Raw genomic sequence first — 14,270 nt, forward strand, 5'->3', positions numbered from 1 at the left:
GTAGGTAGAAAGGCCGGCACTTAATGATCATAAACTCCGTAAGGGGTGAACAGTGTCTGCAAACCACCACAACGTCCTGGCACCAGGCATTCCTGATGTAAACACAGACCTTACCGGGTCTTACCTCCTTCAATGAGGGCTCTGTCTGCTCGGTAGCATGTTAGCAAGTCGAGCTGGATGGCGGAGTCCGGTATGCTGTTGTTGAGCCATGTTTCTGTGAACACAAACACACAGCACTCTCTCACAGACTGCTGGGTCGCTCTCAGAAGGTGAATGTAGTCCAGTTTGTTGTCCAAGGAGCGTACATTGGCTAGTAAGATGGACGGTATAGCCGGCTTGTGTGGATTCGCCACTAGCCTGGCCCGGATACCCCCACGTTTCCCCCGCTTCTGCCTCCTTTCGCACCGCCTGCGGCGCTTCCTCTGCGGCGCTTCCTCTGCGGGTGTGCTGCAGTAGTGGGGGTCGCTGTCGAAGCGGGCCGCCGTAGTAGGCCGAGGTCGTGTAGCTCCTTAGCGTGTGCCAGGTTTATCTTCCTGGAAAAGGTGTTGCCGATGTCAAAAAGAGGCCCCCGGCTGTATGTACGCCTAGGGACAAACAAACGGACAAACGGACAATCGGACGGACAGACGGACAAATGCAGTGACGAAGACAGACATGTAAACACCACATCATTGGGACAGAGAGGGGCCGCTGCATCCGTACGCGCCGCCATGTGTTATGCATATTCATATCCTCAACGGTTGTTCTGCATTAAATAAAAACCTCTGAGATGTAATGTGCCGTCTCTAACATTTTCTCATCTCGTAACTGCGAACCTTGTGGTCCCACAACCACTGTCATGGGGATGCAAGTAAAACACATACTGTACTGTACATGCATGCAAAGCATTGGTGCAGAGGAAACGTGTCTGGGGAGAAATGTATAGGGAGAGAAGGGAGCAGGGGTCAGGGGTCAGGGGTCAGGGTCGACGGACAGCGTCACTACCATGAACCAGGAACAACATGGATTGCTTTGCTTGCTGTTCCCTTTCCACCCTGTCTGTCTCCCTGTCTGTCTCCCTGCCTGTCTCCCTGCCTGTCTCCCTGTCTGTCTTCCTGTCTGTCTCCCTGCCTGTCTTCCTGTCTGTCTCCCTGTCTGTCTCCCTGTCTGTCTGTCTCCCTGTCTGTCTCCTGTCTATCTCCCTGTCTATCTCCTGTCTATCTCCCTGTCTGTCTCCCTGCCTGTCTCCCTGTCTGTCTTCATGTCTGTCTTCCTGTCTGTCTCCCTGCCTGTCTTTCTGTCTGTCTCCCTGTCTGTCTCCCTGCCTGTCTCCCTGTCTATCTCCTGTCTATCTCCCTGTCTGTCTCCCTGTCTATCTCCTGTCTGTCTCCCTGTCTGTCTTCCTGTCTGTCTCCCTGCCTGTCTCCTGTCAGTCTCCCCGTCTGTCTCCTACCTTTACCTTGACTCAAGTTAGCCTTTAACTTTAATTAGTTGATAAGACCTAAAGACATGGCATGAGTCATTATGATGCATCAATTTTTGCATTGAAATATACTTTTGGAGTTGGAGTTACTTTACTTAAGTAGAAATTTTGGGTATCTATACTTTACTGGAGTATTTATTTTTCAGACGACTTTTTACTTCTACTCCTTACATTTTCACGCAAATATCTGTACTTTCCACTCCCTACATTTTAAAAATAGTCTCCTTACTATTTCACTTTGGTTTGTTTTATAGGCAACTAGTTATCATGTCTTCCGCTCCATGAAACGCATGTTAATGCTCAGTAGTACACATATGGTACTTAGCATTCTGCCGTCCCGCGGGCGTCCTTTACTGGACATTCTAGTGTACACTGTGTGGTGGAAATTTGATTTAGAAGGCATTATTCTTAAAACGTGTGGATCATTTAGTGAGGTCAGTTCGCCCAGACTGAACCGGGCCATCCTTGGAATGATAGCAGCGGTATCTTTCTATTGTTTGGGATTCTTCTGTTTTCTTGTTTCTTCCTTTGGGCTATCACTTTTCTTTCTCAGCGCGGCAGGCGCCAGCTGGGTGACGAGGCCTGTCTCCTGTCTGCACACGGAGGGCAGTGTGGGGGAGGGGAAAGGATAGAGGGCAACCATTTCAAAGAATAATTGTTGATGTATAAAACTCATGTAGAACTATTTTTCTGGGTCAGACCTCTGAACTATTTGTGGGGAAGAGCTCTGCCCATTCAATTGAATTATTTCCAAGTTTCTGTTTAATAAATACTTAAAGACATTTAAGTGTTTCACATCGCATCTGTTTTCCACTGAAGGAGATTGACAAGCTAAATTTCCATTACACACTGTACCCCCTATTTATAGTTCGGTACGAGTTCAGTACGAGTGACACATATTTCTGGAAACCTATGATTCTTGTGATTCCAGCTGTGTAACCCGTTTCAAGATCAGACCACCACAGTAGCTACAAACAAGACTTTTGTCAGACAACAACAAACAAACAAACGATAGCAAAATCCAGGCAACTCACAGATGACGCCTCATATTGATCTATAAATCCATAACATTCCAACAAAAACGGCGTTGTTGCGTCGTAAAGATCCCCAAAAAAAAATCCCATAAAAGATTTAGTCCAAAACACGTGATTACATCCATAAAAATCCACAAACTGCTGTTGCATCATTTCATATCAGCTGGAAGAATAACGTTTTGTTTTTAGAAAAAAAGCAAGTTTGCATGAGAGCACAGCTACAAATCCGATATCAAAATGACCGCCGAAATCTAACGTTTCCAATGAAACCCCCTTGAACCAATAGGAGCTTCATGTCCCGACTAACAGGCTACATTACCCAACCAGAAGCTACGTTGAAGAACAGGCTCAGCCTCTATTTTCTTACGTTGATCAAGCCTGTCACGTCGTACGGATCGGATGACAGGCGTTTCGTACAGCCAATGAAATTGCCTAAAAAACAAATACCAGGAAGAGGGGAGACAAATAATTCCAACAGCCTTCAATTTGATGAGAAGAGACAGCTGCTGATAGAGCTTCAGTCTGTCATTGAATTAGCATGAAAATGCATTTATACTTAATTTTCTCTGTGTCAGCAATACTGGTAGTAAATATGAATAGTACCTCTGTAAGTTTGCAAGACTATAAGCCTTTTTAATAGGTATATAGTATATATATATCATGAATATTTTCAGTCTCAAAATGGAAAAACGCCTAGACATTTCATTAGAAAAACATGTGTAAAATATTCATTTTCTGTGATATTGTTATCAACTTTTTACTTAGACTAGAAAAGGCTATTGTCCCATTGTGTTTTCCAGTCCATAAGTCCCATTTATAGTCAGCACATGACATCTGCAGCCATGCCGAAACGTAAATGTAAGTTCACGGACGAACAAAAAAGAAAATACCCATGTTTTCACCTCGGCCGTGACGCTTCGGAAGCTGAGTGCATGACATGCAGAGCAGGTACAACTTCAAACACATGACCTGCAAGGACTTTCATACCTATTTGATAGGTAATCGCCGACTCTTGGGAAAGATTCAGTCTTCAGAGAAATATGCCCAACCACATGAAAAGTGTCTTAATTTTCTTATTTTAATATGTGGCCATATTAAGAATTTATTATTTAGAATATTGTATTTGTTATCATTATTGCTTTAATATATGAGGAGGACTGAAAAGTGTCTTAATTTTCTTATTTTAATATGTGGCTATATAAAGTATTTATTATTTAGAATGTTTTATTTGTTTTCATTATTGCTTCAATATATGGACAAGACACATTAAAGAAGCACTGGACTAAATGCCACAAAAAAGATTTGTTTTACATTTGCACTTTGCAATTTTGTTAAAGTTCAATAAACAGATGTTCATATAGTCATTTGTGTCATTTCATTTGTGACATTTGTATGTTTGTTCACATATATTCATATGCGGCATGCCCCCCGCGAGGAAGTGTCCTCTTTTTCACAAACTCAAATCTGGTCACCTTAGCTCATGACTTGTGCTCTGCAGGCTGCAGTGACATCTGTGGTGTAACGCGGACCTCAAATCAACTTTCAACAGAAAGCAGCCTCTACAACAGGAATCCAAAGTAAACACTGAATTATTTCTTTTTGTGTCACTTTGTATTACTGTGAACACTTTCAATTCAATTCAGTTTATTTTGTACAGCCCAAAATCACTAATTACTAATTTACCTCGGAGGGCTTTACAATCTGTACACATACGACATCCCCGTCCCAGGACCTCACATCGGATCAGGAAAAACTCCCCAAAAAATAGAAAAAAACATTTCACAGGGAAAAAAGAAAGAAGCCTTCAGGAGAGCAACAGAGGAAGATCCCTCTCCCCGCATGTACAGAAGCAATAGATGTCATGTGAGCAGAATGAACAACCTAACAGAGTTACAGCACATTACATGAATATGACAGAAATTAATCATACAATGAGTAGTAGGCATGGACCACGATCCAGATGATCCAGACAGCCACAATCCATGGAAACTTGAGGCGAGAAAACACAGAGGCTGCGGGAAGAAGTAGAGTGAGTAATGTGCATTGAAGAGACTTGAATTCATCCTGAAGTAGAGAGAGAAGAGCAGAAGAGGAGAGAGGAGCTCAGTGTATCCTAATATGTCTCCCAGCAGCACTTTGGCATCACATACCGTTGTTTCCATCAGCTTAGAATGAGACCTTCATGTCCACCGTTGCCCCTGAAGAGGTGTAATTATGGTATGGATGGCCTCTGAGCGAGGGGAATGGCTCACGTTACGGCAGTCTTGGAAAGGGAGGAGTGAGCGGAGGGGTACTCAGCTGGATGTACCACTAGATGGCACTACATCCTACACACTTCACCTTTAAGGGGCACTTTTGATAACCTGAGCTACTTTCTTGTTGATCCACTGTTGGTATTCACAGTGTTTACAGTGTGCAGGATTAAAAGATGATGTGAATTACTCACCCCGGGTGAATTTGATGCATAAACATCAGCTCCAGGCTACAGATTCCAGCCAGCTGGCTGCCAGTCAAACACAAATGAACTGAAGTAAACAAGGCCAGTGAACCGGAACATTTAACACCACAACACTGCACTCCAAAAAAAGGTTTAGAGTTTCCACAATACAATGCTTCCTTCCTCTCAGACTAGTGCAGGCGAAGGTGCACATCTACAACTGGCCTGACCTTTAAACGAGAACACGCGCACACCCATGCGTGCATTACACAAAGCACGTGTAGAATGAAAAGAAGGGGGTGACTGGTTTTTCACCTGTTCATTTTCGCTTTCTGAGCGTACGTAGCAATCAGGTAAAACACCTCCTCCAGGTGTTTCCCTGTCCAAAGAGTATAACTGAACAAATTACAGCTTCTGCTTCCAACCAGAACCCTCCTAAAACTTTGTCTCTGCTGTTCTCAGTTTTTCATGGAAAAATGGTGCTTGCGTATACGGCCTCGTACAACCGCAAGCAACAAGTACATTCACCCAAAAATGTGCAGGTTCTGTACTTGTGTTTACTTTCATGTTTGTATTACAGGAGAATACGGCCGTGCAGAATTGCTGATAATTATGGATTCCAGTCATTCCTGGGCTTCACCTTGCACAACCTGCAACGGCTCCTGACAGCGTGCTTCACAGCTGCTCCTCTGTCTCTCTCTCTCTCTCTCTCCCTCGCACTCTTCAGTGACTTTTCCGTTGATCTCAACCCGGTCCCATGTGTGATGTGTTCACATCCCCCCAGTGTATCCCTCTCCATCTTCTTTTTTATGGCTCCAGACAACATTTTCTCATATCATTAAAAGCTTACTATATTGGTCATATGGTCAAAGAGCCCGTCAGATCTTGACACACACAGGCACACACACACACACACACACACACACACACACACGCAAACACACACATCGACCTCTTGTAAAGGAGACTGTCTTTGTATTAGGGCGGCTGCTGGTTGGGGATATGTGATATGATCGGTTCACTTGGCTGGCACCACATAATGAGTTTGACGATGGAGATTGTCATCATCTCTCGATAATTCCCATGGGACAAATCTTGTCAGCGATGAGTTCTTTCACTATCTTCCCACCGTGAATCTTAAACAGGGAGCTGCACGATTTTGTTATACACATTCAGTGCTGCTACTTAAATATGGGAAGGGATCACAGTCAATAGAAGTAAAACAACAACAATCGATCACATCTCATCATGACAGTAAAGGAAGATGTAAAATCTTACTGCGTCTGTCCCAAAAGGTCTAAGTTCCCATACAGATACTTTTTCCAAATGGCTCTTCACATAGTGAGGGTGAAACCGGCAGCTTGCAGAAAACAGTGCTGACAGCGCTAACAGTGCAAAGAGCGGCAAAGGTGCTGACACAGCTAAACTGCCCTATGAGAGCAGTGCAGAGACAACCTGTGGGGCACTCTCACATGCACGCACATTCTATGTGAACCATTTTTAAATAAATGACCATAAGCAAGGTATACAATCCAAAATGTATCTGGGGATGCCAGTGTGAAAGAACACATGAGGCACATGGTACAACTTCTAGAAAAATGATTTAAGGTTACAGGTAAAAAGACTGTGCACCATCTGTGATTTAAAAGCACAGGTGTAGCTAACGAAATGAATGATGGCTGATTCCTTTTCACTGCTTCAGGTTTAGGGGTCTTGGTATTGTTCGTGCCAGAACTACTAACTGGGACAATTGAGCAGAAATTATTAATAGAAGAGAGTTAAAAGAGCTAAGAATTAATCACCTGCACTTATTCCAATAATGCAACCCCAGATGTCTGCTGGGAAAAGGCTGCTTTCTATTCAGGCATGTTGGTGCAGCCTGGATCTTTTAACTTTTCAATCCTCCATCCTGCTGCCAGGTGAAAAGTGAATTTGATCTATTCATCAAATTGAAATGTATTCCATCCTGTCAAAAAAGAAAAATAAAAAGTAAAAAAGTGTTTATATATATAACACTTTATGTTTTTGCTTGCTTGCCGGTCAAGTTTACGTTCACCAAGTTAAAGCGCGTTTATGAATCAGTGGGTAATCTTTAACTCGAGCAGTGGGCTCAGGGTGCGTCCGGCAGCGTGGACGGGACTCTCTCTACCTGCTCCCGGTCCCGGTAGTCCAGTCCGGTGTTCGGGCTCCACCTCCTCGCGCCGGGTTGAGCCCTGTTACTGTAGCCTGCCGCGCAGGACCGGAGACCGAGCGCATTCAGGCGGGGAAGCCGGTCGGGGAGTGTGTGCGGGAGTGTGTGCGTGCGTGCGTGCGTGCGTGTGTGTGTGCGAGTGTGTGTGCGCGAGAGAGAGAGAGAGAGAGAGAGAGAGAGTTTGTGCGCGTGTGGGACAGAGACAGAGAGGAGTCGCAGAAAACTACAGAGCAGGTGAGTGCTCCACCTTATTCTTCCGTCTTTGCTAGCACGTCTCACAGGACCACCACTCGTGGCATATATATATATATATATATATATATATATATATATATATATATATATATATATATATATACATACTGTATATTACCACGATATTCCGACAGAGGCAGTGAATGTTTGTCTGAAGCACGTGCAATATTGAACCATTTCCCTGTATCCACGTGGTACGACTGTGATATTGTTATCAGGAATTAGAAAAGTAAGTTTTGGGAGACTTTGTGGTGTTTTTTTATTCTAGGCTCATTTATGTTGGAGGGTGTTAGCTTGCTAACACGTTTATGAGGCGTTAGTGGGCCACTGGCTAGTGTAGTGTTGAGGGTGAGCAAATACAGTAGGTAAAATAAATAAATAAAGAGTGTATACTATATAAAACAATTAAAAAGTATGAGTGTATAATGTATAAATAAATAGAATATACCTAAATTGGTGTGTGTATAGTACAGTATATATATATATATATATATATATATATATATATATATATATATATATATATATATATATATATATATATATATATATTGCAGTGAAATAGGAGACATTGTGACACATCCTAATTTGATTGTTTTAGCTTTGGAAATGAGAAATATTTCTACTCTCGTTTTATTTTTTTTAACTCAAATTCTTTTTGACCAAATCAAAGAAGAGACTATAGAAAATAAAATGCAGATCTACCAAAAAGTTGCGTCTGTGTACAACCGAGGTTAAGAGTCGAAGATGGGACGCCTGATGAATGTGTGTGTTTGTGTGGAGCCGCTCTGTCACTGACACCAGCGGGTCGCTCATGGCTGGGAGGCAGATTTCTGACACTGTTGCACACATTCCTCCCAGATTAACCAACAGCACAGATTAATGGAGTGCAGAGCTCAGATTCACCATCCAAAAGGGTTTGAATGACATTCAATGTGTGTGTTGTGTGTGCTGTAGCCTGTAGGTGAAGACAGTATAGTGTGTTGTTTCTTCAACACTTGTTCCCGTCATCAGCAGCAATACATATCTATAGGCGTGACCTTGAAAAGCATGTTTTCCTGCTGGGCATTATTAGGTGAGGAGCATTTCTAGAAATGTGGACAGCTTTACTTTTTTTTATTATTATTTCCCCCTGAATTCAAGAATGTCATATTGCCATTCATTTCTTTTCACTCGTCAGGGTCTTTATTTCGACGTGTGTGTTTGGAGGTGCATGTTCCCATGGCTCTTAGTCTTGCTTTAATCAGCTCAAGGACTTGGCCTCTCGCCCTACTGCTGAGATCAACTCTAACCTGAAAGGTTAAGAGGATCCACGAGTCGCTCAGGCTGGTAGAAGTGGCCGTGTGGGAGAGAGGGACGTTGGCTGCTGGCTGTGCTTCTTCTTTATTGATTTACTTTGATTTTGACCAACCTTGCTGTGTACCTGCACTCTTTTGTAGCTGTCACCACTTTGCAGAGCTAATTCTTTGTGAACTACTTTTTGTTCACTAATTAGTATTGTAACTAGTGCTGAGTCTGGTTTCGAGGAATGGTGTATGTCTTCCACTCGGGACGTTTTGCACCCCATTTCATACAACTGTCAAATATATGTTTTATATATATATATATTTTTTTTTTTCAGCATTCTGTTGAGTTTGCAAACATCATTGCTTTTGAATGAAAAAGCTGTGTGGCAGCAGGTGAATGGCAAAAATAAATCTCTCATTTCTGGGTTTTAGGACTTTTAGGACGGCTATTGTCCACAAGGGCCGCCAAAATCCACACAAAATGAAAAGTTCCTCATAGTATAGCTTTTAGATCGCATCCTCAGTCTTATTGTGCGACTGCACAATAAGACTGGGGATGCGATCTAAAAGGGTTAAAAGGGCATCTTTCATCTGGTCTCGCCTTTCACTTTTATCTCGCTGGTGATTCGGGCTGAGGTGGCCCAAAGGCAGAGATCCCGTCGGAGTGTGTGCCTCAGTGCTTGGATCTTCTGTACATCAGGAGGCCTCTCCAGAGACTTCTCGCTGCCATCGGCCTCCTCGCGCTCTATCGGTGTGTCTTTGATATCTGAGCCCTGTCAGGGTCTCTGCCAGCTGAGACGCTCATAATCACGTCCCTTGATACAAATCAGCTCCTTGTTTGCCGCTCACTGACAAGACAGCCTGATTACCGCGACGCCTCTTTTTCATGTCTGTCTCCTCTGCTCCTCTCTTCCTGTCTGGGGAATCGTCAGGCTAATTTCACTCAGACTAACTCATGATTGTTTTCATCACCAGTACATACATACACACACACACACATATATATATATATATATATATATATATATATATATATATATATATATATATATATATATATACATATATATATATAGGATCTTTTGTTTAATTGATTTATTATTAAGTTATTACAATTCAGTCTTTTTTCCCAAATCAATGTTTTAATATGATTTATTTGTCCATTGCGACCCTGAGATATTTGATGACAATCATCGTCATTATGATACATTGTTCTGTTGATTGATAGTTATTACACTAATAGTTTTAGCATATAGTAAGTTGCTGGGTCAAAATGATTGAATTAAGTAATTTCATTTCATTAATGAACTGATTATATTTGTTTGCTGTTAATTAGTCACTGAACTCAAATCTTTTTGTTTGTGTCAGTGAATGTTCTTGATTTGGGATTAATAAAAAGCAATGCATCAGAATTTTTCTTCAAATTCAAACTTCTGTATATATCTTGTCTCTCTCTCTCTGTCTCTCTCTGTCTGTCTCTCTCTCTCTGCACACACCCACACACACACACACACACACACACACACACACACACACACACACACACACACACACACACACACACACACACACAGAAGGGTCGGGGGTTACACTGGAAACGGCTGATGGCATCACACCACATGAAATGCATTTTCCCTCATGTGCGTTACTGGAAAAGTCGGTCAAATATCCCGCCGAACACAGGCAGGAAACTTCCCCGGGCGCTGATTGCCCCTCTGCTACGTGTCACATCATCTTTTCTGAGGTGGTTTCCACCCCGGAGCGTTGCCTCAGATAAACGCTAATCCAGCCTTTACTGACCTCCTCCACAGGACTTTACGCTGAGCCACCGCTCACCTCCACCTCTCGCTTGCTGCCTCTCTGGCTTTCTAGTACAAACATGTACGGGGTGATTGTGTCGGTCGGTGTCTGCGCTGATTTAATCACCTTGAAGGCACCTCTCCGGCTACGGTCTGGTCATGCCCTCGCATGAGCTTTTTGTCGGTCTCTCGGGTGTATCCGTGTTGAGTTAAAGATTAATCTACGGGGATAATACGGTGCGTTGTTGGCTTGAAAATGAGGGCATAACAGACGAGAGAAACTGTACTGGTTGTGTAATAACAGGTATTATAATTTCCAATGTGTGTGCGCATGTGCATAGGTGCAAAGGCTACAGTAAGTAATGCCAGCAGTGGATGGGATTGGGTGCGCTTTATTTGGGTCAACGGCAGTGGAGATCTGCGGTGCATCTCCCACTGAGGGATTTAACTCTCCCTGAACACCTGAAGGTAATCTTTGCTGTGCTCTTAAAGATGCCGGCAGAAAATGAGGTAAATATCCAGACAGTATTATGAGATTTCCTTCGGCTCCACAGGTGGATCATCTGACGATGGATGTCGTGGATTAGGACGTCGTTTGAAGGGAAGCCGTTTCCTTGTTTGACACTATAGTTAAATGAAATCCCTTCAGTGGAAGAGGTTGCCTTTGGGTGGTCTGTTCCCGTCAAGTCAAACAAATGAGTTTGAGTTGTTGACTGGGAAGGAGTCCATAGTTCTGGGCTCTTTTTATATTAGTTGGTGTCTGCTAACTAGAGAGAAGGATATTTGCATCTCGTGCTAAGAATCCTTGTCGCAGGCACAAGAACACAATAATTGGAAAATAAAAAGATGTGTACCCACACAGTGCTATAAATACACAGCTGACTGCAACACGTCTCTTGGGGCTGCTGAAAGCCAAAACTCGCAAACAGCAAAAAAGTCACTCGTGTGCAACGAGTCCAAAGTGGAGTTTTCTTCTCAGTGGTCGGCAGGAGTTTGACTGTGCGGCCCTGAAAAGTACTTTCTTCGGGTTGATTGTTGCTGCTGTAGATGTGACCACAGCATCGCTGCGGTCGGTGTGTTGTGTGAAGATCAAAGGTTGTTCTTCACCACGTACCTTGTCATATTTGACACCTGAGAACCCCTTCACCTGCTGTAACAGTAGCTGCGCACTGCAGGTACATCTACGGCCGTTGCCAGGTACTAAGTATATGTGCTGCATGGAGCAAATGAAGGATTTACTGTATGAAGTATCTTTGAAAACTAAATGAATCTTCATTTGATCTCTTAGCCCTTTCTGTCGGTGAGTTTCTTTGTTTATTTTACTAATTGTCTGTGTAGATGATGACGGTGCTGCAGGTAGCAGCAGCTCCAAATATTGAGTCACCTGGCTGCTATAAGGGAAGTAAACTTCCTCCATGAGCTCACCTCAATGATCTGATCCCATTCCAAGCCCAGCCTTGTTTTACAGTATCTAAACAGCAGTGTTTGTGAGTGGCGCAGCAATGAGTCCCTAAAACCTGGAAATGAGTCAACTTTTCGGCTTTACCGGTTCCCTCGTCAATGGTTTTTTTTTCAATAGGTTTTTGGTTAGATGTCTGAAATAAGGTATGTAGTTAACACACGCTTCAGAGATTTTAACGTTTGTTCTACAACTTCAATCACTGTGGACGACTAAAACTGTCTTATTGAGCCTTCTGTTTAGAAAAAGCCAAGTTGGGGACGACCAAAATCTAAGATAGCGACAACCAAAATGCAGAAGACGAGGCTTATAAACAGCAGTCCATAAAGCAACGGGCGACGTCAGAGTGACTACGCCGTCCTCTTAAACACTCTATGGTTCGTTCATAAACTACGACAGTGAACTTTTTAATTCTGCCGATTGTATCGACTCTTGCTGAACAAAACGTGTAATTATCATAAACGTTTGTTTGCCACTTATTTTCAGCAATAAAATCCAACGGAGAAAAGAAAAAAAAAACGTTGGCCGACTTCCAGGATTGCAGCACTCTATTGGCAGTGTGTTCAGGAGCTCAGTCTGAAGCCCGTTATTTGATGTGCACACACACACAGAGTCAGGCTTATCGTGTTATTGTGTTCAAGGATATGGGAGCCCGGGATTGTTTGGACTAGTGTCTTGAGATTTCTTAGCTTTGTCTGACAGCTGCACAGAAGTTATAGCGGTGGCACTGAACCTTCTGCAGGCTTCCTCTTATCTTGGTGTGAGGATGATGTGTTTGTGTGCGTGCGTGTTTACGTCAAACTCGTTGCCCAAGGTCTAACTAGGTGTGGTCTGACTTTTCTCCTCTGATTTATTCTACTTGTACAGTACTTTTTTTCATCGCTAAAAAGCCGCAACCCTGCATGCCTTTATGAAATATTAGATGAAGTGCACGTTTTGAATTCGTGGAGACGTAAGAGGGAAAACAAGTGCCCTTTGTGAGGCATGCGGATCAAGTGGAGGACGACAGAATGTGTGTGGATATGGTTGCCTGATTACATTTCACATACATTTGGTGTTGCATTTGTTCACCAGAAGGGCTGCAGCTCCGTCGAGTCAGCCTTCCCATCTCCCTCTTAAGCAGGGGTCAAAGGTCCCACCAGCAGAGAGCTGTGAATGTGGACGCTGCTTTGTTCTCTCCTGCAGTTTTTTAGTTTAGTTCAGCCGGAATCACACACATGCATGCACATAAACCACACAGGCATATATCTTACAGGCACAGGCACAAACACGCACCCTCCCACTCCCACTCCCTTCTTTTTCTCTTCTCTAATCCAGTCGTAGCACCAGTTGCTTCAACCTTTTGAGTTTTTGAATAGGGTTGACCTCCATGACCCCGGTCTGATGCCTCATCCCAGTTGATTTGTCACATCTTTTGTTTTTCAGTCTTAACTGGAAGGGACAAAGACCAAACGGCACCAAATTCACATGCTGAACATGAATCACAAATGTTTAAAGCCCACCCTACCACAGATGAGAAGATTGGTACCGGTCATGTCTTTATGCTGAACATGAAACTGCTACTACTACGACAGCTAGCTTGGCTCCGTTCCAACTCCAACAACATTCATAAATTAGCACTTTATCTCTCATGTGTTTGATTTGTACACATTTTTCAGTGTAAAAAGTATAAAAGGCAATGCCATTTATTTGACAGTGGAACTTATGTAGTGAAAATGGTTTGGCACATCAGAGAGAGTTGGCGTTGGTCGCAGTAGAGGTGAAGCTTTGATCCATTAGGCCGCTCCTCTTGCTAAGTGCCGTGAAAGTGGTGGTGAAGGCGTCGCTGGTGGTGCTGCACTGAAGCTCTTTGGCTTAGTTTAGCCCGAAATGTCTCTCCGTCCCTTCCTTCTTTGCTCATTCCATTTTTTCCAATAAGTTTTCTCCTTCTTCCATCCATCTCTCTTCTCTCGCTCTCTCTCTCTTTTCTCTGGCCTCCTCTCTCGCCCCCTTCAGTCTCCCTCGGTGACCAGAAGAAAAGGGGTGGTGCATTCCAAAAGCCTGGAGACCGTTCCCCTCTTTCAGCCAGTGGCCCGCAGAGTGACAGAGGCATTAGAATAAGAATAGCTGTCCATTCACCCCGCTGCCCCAGTGACGAGATGAAGGGAGCGAGGGAGGGCCAAACTGAGGGAGGAGAGCGGTGAAGGAGGGGCCCCGCACACTGCATTCCCATTGGCCGGCGGTGTTCCCTCTGTTTTTACATCTCTGCCGTCAGTTGCGCTTTCAAGTTTGTTTTACACATTCTGGCGCACATACACGCCACACATGTGCATGCACGCGTAAATATACACATTCGGGGGTTCAGCGC

Source organism: Taurulus bubalis (assembly GCF_910589615.1).
Source record: "Taurulus bubalis genome assembly, chromosome: 11".
Taxonomy (NCBI): domain Eukaryota; kingdom Metazoa; phylum Chordata; class Actinopteri; order Perciformes; family Cottidae; genus Taurulus; species Taurulus bubalis.